The 12,540-nt window shown below is 47.9% G+C and overlaps 1 protein-coding gene across 1 annotated transcript in view; it reads right to left on the minus strand.

Annotated features, from left to right (window-relative positions):
• FAT2 (FAT atypical cadherin 2) overlaps nt 1-11,133 on the minus strand; it is a 75,333-nt gene extending 64,200 nt beyond the window's left edge. The window contains exon 1 of the mRNA XM_011371241.1: nt 11,003-11,133. The gene's annotated coding sequence lies outside the window, so the exon portion shown is untranslated. The remainder of the gene's footprint in view (nt 1-11,002) is intronic.
• Between the last annotated feature and the right edge of the window lie 1,407 nt (nt 11,134-12,540).

Below are 12,540 nucleotides of genomic sequence, written 5' to 3' on the forward strand. Positions count from 1 at the left end.
ATTCTCTGGCCAGAGGAGTTTGTAAGATCAAAACCAGCTGCAGCTCAGCAGGGCGTAGAATGGCATTTATCCATTATAAGCTCTGGAGACTGAGCAAGGGTTTCGTTTGTATCCTGGGACCAAATAGGGCTCAAGTGTGAACTCAGCTCCATGGGTAGGCTAGTGGGAAATCTTGATTCTCTCCTCCTGGTGGGGCACCCTCTAGCCAGGAAGGAACCAGGAGGCCCGTGTATGGAAGGAGGAGTGGGGAGAAAGGAGAAGCGTTGCCCTCCCTTAGGTCTGGGTTTGGGGCTGACTCTCTGGGAGGGAGGAAGGCTGTGTCCTGAGGTTACAAGACAGACTTCCCTAGAGGACTGGAAAGCTTCTTCAAGTAGGGAAACAAATTGCACAGGCCAGAATGTCCCTGCGGCATGGGCCCCATCTGGTGGGGTACTCACTATTCTGTGCTTCTTGCAACTCTGATCCAATGAAATCCTTTGCAAAGGTTTTCAGACATATAGACATCAAGTTTCAACTTGAGTGACCTTGGATATCCAACTTAACTCTGAGCCTCCGTTTTTACTTATCTTTAAAAGAGAGATACTAATTGAACCTCAGATTGTTGTTCCGAAGGTTCAACTAGATGGTTTGTATTCAACATTTAACACAGTGCATGGCACCTAGCAACCATTAAATAAATACTAGCTGTTATTGTAGAACTATATTATTATTGCGGAAAATGGATTAGAACAGAGCTGCCACGATAGATGTGACTGGGGCACCCAGAGCCCCGTTCCCCATTCGCTTTCTGAAGCATCTCTGTAAATTTTCCAAGCCTCGGGCACGGTTTGAAAACACTGGGAGTCTAATCTCTATTTTATAAAGATAGGAAAACTATGCCTAGAGAAGGGAAATCACAGAGTGCTCTGTCCTAAGTCACAGAGCATGTTGGTGGCACAACTAGAACCAGAGCCCAGGCTCCCCATCCTGGGTGCTTTGCACTGGCCAAGTTGCTCCCCAAACCCAGCTCCTCTCCCAATCTGGGGGCTCCTCTGGAAGCCACAAAGCCATGGTCCTCTTACTTATTAGCCTGGAGAAGAGTACAGGGGGAAGGGAGCCAGGCTTTGGGGTCAAACCTGCCCTCAACCCTGCATCTGCTTTCATCTCAAGACCTGGCTTCCTCTATCTGAGCCTTAATTTCCCCATTTGTGAAACAGGGCTAGCATCATTTACCTCACTTAGAGCTTGTGCATGGAAAGCATATAGCATAGTGCCACACACACAAAAAGTCATTGATGTTATTACTATTATTAGCACTATTACTATTATAATAATTATGATAATGTTATTACTATTACATAAGTGTTCAAAAAATATGTGTGAAATGAGGGGACTATTCTCTGTTGTGTGTACTGATCCTCGCCCCATGCCCCAGGAGCCCCAGGAGGAGCACCTTTCTACACACATACACACACACACACCTATGGGTCTTCGTGACTCTCTCCTTGCACTGATTTGTAGCAAAGCTAAAGCCACAACTTAAGCAGCATTAAAATAAGAATAATTTCTATTCTTGTTATCTTTTTTCCCCATCGTGGGTCACTTATATGATCTCATTCCAAGTTTGAGGGGGACAGAGGGATGGGTTTGAGGTGGACAGAAGATGGACAGTGAAAACAAGGGGTAGAAAATGTTGCGGACACCCCACAACGACGTGGGTTACCCGATCTCTTTTATTCTGCCACTGACATGTTCGGGTGGCCTCGCTGGGCCCCATCTTATGTGATTTGTAAAATGAAGCCATTCAGCATAGTCTCCTCTCTATCCAGGATGCAACATACTGCCTTCCCGGGAGCTAGCAGGCCCTGTGGCCACCAGTGAGGTGAACCCTGTTTCTCTTAGCTGGCTCTGAGAAGCTACTGAGACCAAACCTCTCCTAGTTCCTTGTGTAAGAGACCATCAACCACCCATGGCCACTCCCAGCCAGGTCTGCCTCTAACTCAGGCACCCCAGGGTGTAGGGGAGCTATAGTCAGGGCTACAGAACACTGCAGCCACCTGCTCAGGCTCTGGAGGAAGATGACCTGTGTTTGAGTCCTGCCTACATCCATTGATGGCTATATGACCTTGAGTAAATCATTGAACCTGACTGAGCCTTAGTCTCTTCATACGTAAATTGAGGAAGGTAATCATGAGGCTATTGTGAGGCTCAGTTAAGACAAAGTACATAAAACAGTTGGCGCAATGCTTTGCATGTGAGCCCTCATGAGGTAGCCGCTGTGATGAAGATGATTCAGGGACTGGAGGCTCTACTCCTTTGGTGCCATGGGGCCTCAGTAACATATCAGAGGTCTCAGCAGGGGAACAAGTGGGAGACCCCTGGGCAACCATCTCTTTTCATGGGACCTCCACTTGTCCATCTGGAAATTGGGACTAGTCCCTGCTCTCCTGCCTTACTGCGTAACCCTTTACACTGAGCTATTATCAAATGATGCCCTAAAGATGGCAAGGTTTGGGGATTATGAATTGATTATAGAAGCGCAGACACTGGTCACAAATGATGTTTATTGAGCATTTACTATGTTCCAAGTCTTGTGGTAAGCCCTTGGGATGCATTATTGCTTTTACGTTAGCTTAGAGCAACCCTATAATTACCCTCATTATGCAGATGGGATAAATGAGACTCAGAGAGGTTACCTAACCTCCAAGTTTACACAGCTAGTATTGGCCAAGCCAGGATTAAAACTCCGGTCACCTGTATGTCTAACAGTTTCCTGGCCTTCGTCCTGTGCCCTCAGGTTAGGAAGAGCACTGGGCATGAGGGAGGGCTATACGATCCCTCCCTCACACCAGGATCATATAATCATGGGTCCACTCATGCCAACAAACACAGATTCTCACTCAGCAAAGGCTCCATCTTTAGTCCTCCCTCTTGATCCCATTCCCTTTGGCCTGGCCCATCCCAGCTGCACTGTCTGTCCATCTAAGGCCATTCCCTTCTGAGCCAGAACAGTTTAGGACACAAAGCTGGCAGGCGGGCAGGCCTGGGCAAGTGGGGAACGGCTTCTTAACAGTGGGGCAAGACAGGCAGTTCCGCTGTCTGAGGCACCCTGTCTTGCAGCTTTGCCTGCTGAACCTGACTGAGGGGTAGGGATGATTTGGGAGCATCAAGGTGCATACTAATGAGATGCAAATGAGCCTCTGATGGGCTCCAGGCCAAGTTCCCAGTTCCACACTTAAGCCCCCTGGGTTCTGTCCACATGGATTTCCTCTTACCCACAGTAACTCTGTGCTCCACCCAGACATTGGCAGACACAGAACTCAGTGGAGCTGTGTTCTCACCGACAAGGCTGGCCATTGACTTGAACCAGTGGTTCCCACCACTGGGAATCCCCTAAGGGAGTTGGGGATGGGGGGGTAAAAATACATATTCCCAGCCCCACCCCAGATCCACTGAATCAAAATCCTTAGGGGTGGAGCTCAGGAATGGATGTTTAACAAGTTCCAGGATGATTTTGTTGTGACCCGTGTTTGGGATCTGCTGAAAAAGGGACTCTTTTTCTTTAAGATCTTATGTGCTACCCATGCCTCCTTTCAAAGTCCATATCTCACATGTGGCCCTCTCCTAGGCCCCAGTGGAGAAGGGATGGGGAAGTTAGGAAGACCACAGTCTTCATGACGTTTTTAGGCTGGAGAAGTGGTTCTCAAATGTTGTTGTGTTAAAAATCACAACCTCATCCTCAAGGAGTCTGATTCTTGACTTAGTAGAGCTGCTGTAAGACTTGGAGTACACATTTCCCCCTGTAGGTGGTCCGCTGATCACTCTTGGGGGAACATTGGCCTTCAGGCAAAGCAGACACAAGGTTATCTCTAAAGTCAATTAGAAGAGCAGACAGAAGAGGGAAAGAGGCCGATCTGATTTCCATACCTGACTTTCACCTAGTAGTCTCTGAGTCTGCAAATCTCTCTGTTCATCAGCACCTCAAACCTCAAAGGCAACTGTTTATTTTCCAGTGGATAGGTCTATCTCCCAGGTAAAGACTCAGCCCCATGAACTTTGTTCCACTTGCAACGAATAGAACTGAACCTGAGAATAAAAGGGTTCTATCCACATCCACATACCTCATGGCCCAGCAACTCCACTCCGATTCTATACACAATAGAAGTATGTGCATGTGTTCACCAAAAGATCACATGAGGATATTCAGACCAGCACTCTTTAGAACAGCCCCACACTGAAAATGACCCAAATGTCCATCAAGAGCAGAAAGATAAATAAAGTATGGTATGGTCATATGATGGAATACTGTGCAGCAAAGAAAATGAAGTATTGCTCGAGGCAACAATACAGACGAATCCCATTCACGGAATGTGGGGCGAAAGCAGCCATGCACAATATAGGAATACTACAGAATACATGCTGTAGTATTCCAAATACATAAAATTCGAAAACAGGCAAAACTCGCCTAGGGATTAGATTAGAATAAAGTTACCCGTGGTGGGGCTGGGGGCGGTCTAGAAAGGCGGGTACAAATGAGGTTTATAGACTGGTGGTCATGTTCTGTTTCTTCATCTGGGAGCTGGTTAGTTTCTGGAAAGTTTACTGAGCTGTACATGTAGGATTTGTACACTTTTCTGTATGCATATTATACTTTGTTTAAAAGTTTCCTAAAAATGCTAGTAAAGGACTTCAAAGAAGACCGGTAATAAGAGGGAAAGCATTTAAATAGTAAAAGCATTCTGACTGGCAAATTGTGCAGGATTTCATAGCTATGGGATCTTGGACTCTTCCTGCTCCAGGAACCAGGAAGGAGACAGTTCTCAAAAACCAAGAAGCGCGGGAGGCGTGCCAGGGCACACCAGGGCTGTGGAAAAGCGGGCCACAGCAGTTCCCTGTCCCCACCCCCACCGGGCCCGCCCTCCACAGGACCACAAGCACCATGGTGAGCCTACTTTCCACTGGGTTCCCAGATTCAGCTGAGTTCCAGTTCATTGGGTTTTACTTTATGTAGAATATTTCTGTCCTCAGAGCAGTTTTCTGGTTCATTTTCTTGATTGATCCTCTCAAAGAGCAAAGGGTATTTCCATCTTGTAGAAGAGGAAGTCAAGGCCCCACGGGGTCAAAAGACTTGTCCAAGGTTATACTGTTAGCAAGTGGCCCAGTTGGGACTCAAACACAAGGTTTCAGACACCAATCTACACTTTCTCAGCTACACCACGGATGGGCTGTTCCCAGTAACAGCCATGCTGATTGTAGCACCTGTCCCTTAGCGAGCACCTTCCCTATGGATGGACCCAAAGAAGTAGGTACTATCATTTCATCTCCATTTTACAAATGAAAAAACTGAGGGCCAAAACGTCCAAACGCCTTGTCCAAGGTCAATGTTTGTGGAGCACGGATTGGAACAAATAGTCTGTCTGAGTTGAGTCTGAGCTCTGAACCACTTGTCCAGGGGTTCTCAAACCCAGTTGGACCTCACCTGGAATCCCCTTGGAACTTGTAGAAATATGGATTCCCTGACCCCACCCCAAAACCCCACATTCTAATTTTGCAGACTTTGGATAGGGCTGAGAAATCTGTATTTTTTTAATAACAGTCCTAGGCATTTGGGAAGATCAGCTCCAAACTAGGCTGCCACTGAAATATGACAGTGAAAACAAAACAGTTTAAAGGTTAAGTTTAATTTAGCAACTTCCAAATTAACTCACCGAGCCTCTCTAATAATTAGAGTTCTCCTAACGATGGTACACACCCCACGAGGTGTTCGAGAACAGCCCAGCCGGCTAAGTAATAGCTACACTCGGGGTGGGGGTAGGGTCTGGCAAGGAGTGTCAGGAGGGCTTTTGGGGTGGGGGGCTGATGATGTCTGCTTTTTGCTCTGGTTGCTGGTCAGCCACCATTGGTGTTCATTTTGTAAAAGTTCATCAAGCTGTAACTTAAATTGATGCACTCTGTTTTTGAATGTTTATAAAAAGAAAAATAAAAAGTCAGGCTGACCATTTGTTAGAGACACTGTACAAGGAAACTCTGCACAGAGTAGAGAGTTATACTAGGGATCTGAGAGCGTTCTTCTAATCGTTCGCCTCCAAGAGTTTGAGATTCTAGGATTTGAATTTTCCACTATGCCCTGATTCTCTGAGTCAATTCCCAAGATTTCAGGACCCCCCAAAGCTATAAAAGTAGTTAATGTTTAGTGAGTTCTTAATGTGTTATGACTACTAGGCTAAGAGCTTTACATGTGTCAACGCGTAGCAGCTCTGTAAGATAGAGAGCATCATGCACCCCTCCACCCCTCAGGGAGGTGAAATGATGTGCCCAAGGTCACAGAGACAGAGAGCGGTAGTCAGGACTGGAACCTGAGTGCCCTAACTCTAGAGCTCATGTGCCCAGCCATGGTGCCATACTCATATTAAGCTCTGCTGCTCCCCAAGGCTAACTTCTAAATGTCTAAAATGATGCGTTTTATGCCATTGAGCCTTGCATTTGTTGGGAGGCTCCCAGAGGGAAAGGGATGCTGCAGGGACAGACAGCAAGCAGCTCTGACCTGGGACATGTGAGCACACATGGGCCAACATGCACACACACGCTGATGTCACTTCACAGCTGGCGTGTACAGTCCTGCTCAGTTTGCTCCGAGGCCAACTGCTTTGGGCACTGGGGCTGAACGGGAACTGGGAACTGGAGAATTCTTCAGTGTAGGCTCCCTGCCCCCAGCCAGGGGATAGACAGCTGCCCTGCCACCTCACTGTCACCTCACAGGGGACACATCAGTCTCAGGAATGGAAAAAGACCCAGCAGGAATGGGGGCAGGGAGGGATTTCTCTCTTCTGCGGGCTCCCAGTGGAAAATGTTTAAGGCATCACCTCTTTCAAGAAGAGGTGTATTTTAGGAGATTATTTCTTAATCAATGGGTAATGGTAAAAATATCAGGCCCTGTGATTGGCCAAGGGGAAGACAACACATCTTAACCTTCTACTTTAACCCCCCTCCTTAAATTCATGCTCTATCCCATGGCCGTATATACTAGCCAAGGCACTCTTTGACTTAAACCATGCTCCTATGATGATTTTCTGAAGATCTTATGTTTTAAAGATATACATGGAAATATTTCTAGATGCAATTATATATCTGGGATTTGCTTCAAAATAATTTGGTGAAGCAAGACTTGGTGGAGATATAGAGGAAACATAATTGTTGAAACTGGGTGAATGGGTGTTTTAAATACTATCCATTTACATTTGTGTATTTCTATAATTTCCCATTAATAAAAAATTATATATAAATTACATTTTTTAAAAAAGCTATATTCCTTTGCCTGGCACACAAGGCCTTCAATGACCTGGCCCCATCCAGCTGAGAGTTTCCTGTACACTCTCGCTGTTGTCTTTGAATCGCTGTGCCTTTGCACATGCTACTTCCTCTTTCTGAAATGCCTTTTCCGCTTCTCTTTTCTTATTTAAATCTTATTCAGCCTTCAAATCTGATGGTCAGTGCCAGCTCCTCCAAGAAGACAGCATTGATTCTCTAAGTCTGGGCCCCCATGCCAGCCTGAGTTTGTCTCTATTTTACCACCTACCTCTAGAGATTAAACCTTCCCCTTATGGGCCTGCCTCCATCAACTGTGAGCCTTTGGGGGCCTGACACATCATAAGTGTTGACTCAGTGTCTATTGAGTTAAGCATCTGTCAAGAGAACAGAAGCTGCGTGACTGAAACAGAGTGACTTAGCTTTTCTGAGTCTTTGTCTCCACGCTGAAATCAACAAGAGCAACGACAAAAAGGAGAGACAGAGGGTGATGAGAGCTGTGGCCTGCAGGGCGGTTGTGCGGAGTAGAAGAGAAGGTATAGATGAAACGGTCTAACCTGGCGGCAGGAGCATAGAAGGGCTCAGTAAATCAGGTTCTCTCTCCAACGTTTAAATCCCATACTCAGAAATGGCTCCCGGACATGGTACACTGAACCAGGTCATGGGACTAATAATTCTTGAAGGCGGATTTCAGGGACTCCTGAGGGCTATTACAGTTGTACAGTTATGGATACCTGCTGACCGGCTGGCAACAGTGACGGAGTGCTGTGTGCGCGCACATGTGTATATGTGTGCACGTGTGTATTGGTGAGTGTTGAGGGAAGGGTCTGATTGATGAGGTTTATGTCCCTTGTCCCCTAAAGTGCAGCTTACAGTCTAGGGATTAAGCTACTTGTTGATCCCAGATTGTCTCTAGGGTATGTGGGATAATTTACTGGCCTCCAAGACTGACCACCCACATAGAAAACAGGATCATCTCATGAACTGGTCTAGGCAGAGAGAGGGAGAGGAAGGTAAAGAGCTCTGGGTAGTGGTTCTGTCTTCCCTACTCACTTGCTGTGTGACCTCAACCAAGTTACCAGCCTTCTCTGGTGAGGCTCCAGGGTCTCCATCTGTCTGATTAAATTATCTGTAGGGCCCCTTGCACTCCCAACTCCTATCTGTGATTAGGTTGGGCTAATGCTTAGTCCCTCTGAGTGACAGTTCTCATCTGTGAATTAGACATGAAGATTCATTCATTCAGCAGATATGCAATGAACTTCTTGTACACACCGTTTTAGACATGGCTGCCAGAGCAGCAAGCAAACAGTTCATAGGAGAGAAAATATCAAACAAAAAAATACACAAATAATGAAAATTACAATAGTGATTTGTCTTAGGAGGGACACTTCAGGGCGCTGTGGGTGATCTCTACCCCAGGGGAAGCAGAGAGCAGCTCTGCGATGACTTGATTGATGACCATGAACATCATAAATAAGGCCTTGTGTGTTACACATGTTACCTCATTTAATTCTCACATTGCCTCTGAGAAAGGATATTATTATCCCTATTTTTCAAATGAGGCGACTGAGCTTTGTAGAAGTTGAGGCCCAGGTCACACAACTACTAATATCCAGGATTTGGACCCACAATTTCTTGTACACCTATCTAGAAACCCTCATTATAAAGGTAACCATTAGAACCATTAGTTATAGAAATAGTAGTATTGAGGTTCTGACCCAGGAAGCACGGGAAGCTTCCGAAGGCTCTGCCCATTTAGTCCTGAAAGGACCCAAAAGGCAGGGCCCATCCAGGGGGTACAGGAAGGTCCCTGACTACACCACCCTCAGCACACACTGGTTTTCTCTAAGGCTTGTCACCTGCCCCATGTTCTCTCCCACCTGACTCCACCTGGCCAGCAGCAGTGCCAGTGCCATGACCTGTCATGCAGCCCCTGAAAGGAGAACCTGCAGGCCGAGGTGAGTTCAGTCGCACCCAGAGAAGAGTGTGCAGGGAGCAGAGCATGGCGCACAACTCATAGATGGGGATAGAGGGAGCCTGGCAGTCCCTCCCCGTAGCAGGCACAGCTGACATGTAAGGCTGGAGAATGTCAATGTCCTTCTTGGTCTGGTCCTTAAGGAAGTCTCTAAGAATCATAGGGGAGTTTCAGGGAGACCTTGACTCCCTCTAGTTCTTCCCCCATTTTACGGACGAGGACACTGAGGCGCGGGGAGCTCATGGCAGAGGGGGCCTCTCTGTTTCACTCCTTCAGGCTAGCCAGCGTCAGGGACTCAGCACCTTCCTGAGCACCAGAAGTGTAACCTGCACTTTGCGGGGAGACTCAAGCTCGCAGCTTACTGACCATGGGGCCCCTTGGGTTCCTGGCCTGCAAAATGCACACAATCATTCCTGCTCTGCCGACCCAACAGGCTTGTTGGGATGAATCAATTAATTATGAATCTTAACAATAGCTAACCACCTTTATTTTATAAATAGGGAAATAGGCCCAGATCGGTATATAACTGTCCTTAGGCCACACAACCTGTGAGTCACAGAGACACAAATGACGAAATTCCCTTTTCACCTTGCCTGCTTTGAAAACTCAAATTTTTCTAACGACTACGCATACTCAGCCCAGTCCCCAAATACAAGAAGCATCCAGTAAGTATCAGCTATAATAGTGACTATTAGTAGTATCCTGTGAGGCAGGCACCATTAACCTGCCCAGGCTCAGCTCCCCATCTGTAAAACCAGCTGAAGGACTAGAAGCACTTGCCTGAGTCTGCTTTTCTACCTCCCTCCTCTCTCTTGAGCCAAGGTGTCAGCTCCAGAGTGTGGCTGGGAACAGAAGCAGGCTTTCTGAGCCCTCAGCAAACCTGGGCACAGTCCTGCTGCTGCCCGCATCGAGGCAGATGGCATCCCTTCGCCCCACAGTGGAGGGCTGAACTCTGGCCTGGTGGCTCAGCTCAGCGTTCCACTCCAGCTCTCCTGCCTTCAAAGATACACATCAGGTTCCTGCTTCCCCCAAGATAGGGGAGCAGAGCTGTTCCCACTCCCCGCCCCCAACCCCAGTGCCGCCTCTGGTGCCTCACCCAGTCGCAGACTTTCCCAGCCCTTAGAGACTGTGAGCACCCCCATTTTACAGCCGGGAAAGCTGAGGTACTAATTTGGGTGCTTCTAAAGAGCTGCAGGAGAACCAGGGCTGGCCAGGTTATCTGACTCTCCCTCAGGCCTTCCCTCTTCCTCACCAGGTGGCTTTGTCTGTGATAGGGCCCCTGTGCCCCCCTGAACACACACAAGCAGGCAGCACCTCTCTGTTCCCTGACCCCAGCATTTTCTCCTAAAACCACAGAGAAAACAGCTCTCACATTCCCCTAAAGGCTCATCCCCAGAAATCTCAAGCAGGGAATTTCATTCTTCTAGGGATGAGAGTCCAACTTTCCACTCGTGCAAATATGACCTTGCCCCTCCGTGAGATCAAGGTCCTAGCCTTGTCCATTCCTGAGCCGCAATCCTCAGCTCCTAGGCTCGGGCTGGCTGCATCTCTGGCTTCATTCAGTGTACCTAGGTGATCCAAGGCCCAGGTGTCCCTGTCCTACCCCTCCTGCCCGCCTTAGCCATCTCCTGGCTCGTCCTCACTTTCTAAGAGCCCCCAAACCCGCCTTCTCTGGGACCAGGCACAAGAATGGATTAGCTTTGCACCCCCTTCACGAACTTTCCATCCTCCAACAGTTCTTACCTGTGCCCTTCAGGTAGGGGAGGTGCCCCCGGCAGGGCTGCTGGGCTGGAACCCCTTTCACTAGCGCCGGACTGACCAGCTCAGGAGGGAGGTGCAGAGAGGGAGCAGAAAGGCGCGCGCACTCCGTGGAGGCTGCTGAGAAAGTTGGAGTAGGTGTGTCCCAGTCCAGGAGGAGGAGGAAAAAGGAGGTGGGAGAATTGAGGCGGATCAGTCCCTCCTGCCAGCTCTCTGTCTCACGGAGAGGGAGGGAGGAAGCCAACTGGTTTGTGGCCCAGAACTCACGGTGGGGAATCGAGTCATGGAAAATGACGGCTGGAAAGTTGCTGAGAAATCAGGCCCATCTCCACCTTCCTTCTCGGTTTTCCAGAAGGATAAACTGAGACCCTAGACAGGTAGTACTTGCCTGAGGCCACACGGAGACCATGAGGGGATTGGGAAAGGACCCAGCTTGCTTAGCTCTTTGGCCAGTGTTCTCTCTACTCTCCTTCCCCATGCAGCAGATCTGAGATGACGACCACAGTCATCCCTCCCCTCAAGGCCTGGTTCAAAACCCTGGTGCTGCTACCTACTAGCTCAGTAACCTTGGGCGAGTGACTTAATTTGAGCCTCAGTTTCCCTTTTTTTAAAAGGTAGAGATAGCAACTCCTATCTCAAAGGTTGTTCTGGGGATCAAAGGATAAGAAGGTTGATGGAAGGCACTGAGCAGAGCAAGTCCCCCTTAAAAGGTAGTTCTTCTTACTGCTGTTGTCTGTGACTTAACCTCCCTAAGCTCTGGCTTCCCTGTCTGTGAAATGTGACAACAAGAATTTTTGCTCCATACGGTGGTACAGATTCATGAGACAGATAATGTGTGTAAAGCGCAAAGCACAGTGCTTGGTATCTTGTTGAGAAGCAACATATTATGGGGTGCCTCTCTGCTCTGGCTCCCCAAATATTCCAATGTGCACATGCTCCTTGTGTTGAGAACCAGTGCTTTAAGGGAAGGGCAGTAGAATTAGACAAGAATTACCCACCCCCGTCATTGCCACACTTTTTAGTTATAGGATGCGCTCATTTGCTTGTTTCTTGTGAGCACACACAGGGAAGGCCTTACACCTCCCCTTTTCCAGGCGCTGGACCAGGCGCTGAGGTAAATGAAATAATTCTTGCCCCACAGAGCTGAAAACGGCTCTGCAACCATCCTGTCTTAATTCTCTCTCTCCCGCCAGGACTTGCAGCCCCTCTGCAGTTTCTCTGGCAAATAAGTGAGTCTTGGCTTGCACACCTCTAATTACGGGGAGCTCGTTACCTCTCCCAGCACTCAGTTCCGACTCTTGGCAATTCTACCTGATGTTCATTTGAGCAGCAACCCTTGAACCCAGTTCAAAATCAAGAATTCTATATACCTTTATTATTACTGTTATTATAAGCTATGTGACTCCATGCAAATGACTTAAATTTGCAAAGTCTGCTTCCTTACTTGTTAAATGGACTCACAATTGCTGGGGCCACTCAGAACGGTTTCCTTCCTCTGCCATGTGACAAAAACTGAGGTCTGG

The sequence above is a fragment of the Pteropus vampyrus genome, unplaced genomic scaffold (assembly GCF_000151845.1).
Source record: "Pteropus vampyrus isolate Shadow unplaced genomic scaffold, Pvam_2.0 Scaffold185, whole genome shotgun sequence".
In the NCBI taxonomy this organism is placed as follows: domain Eukaryota; kingdom Metazoa; phylum Chordata; class Mammalia; order Chiroptera; family Pteropodidae; genus Pteropus; species Pteropus vampyrus.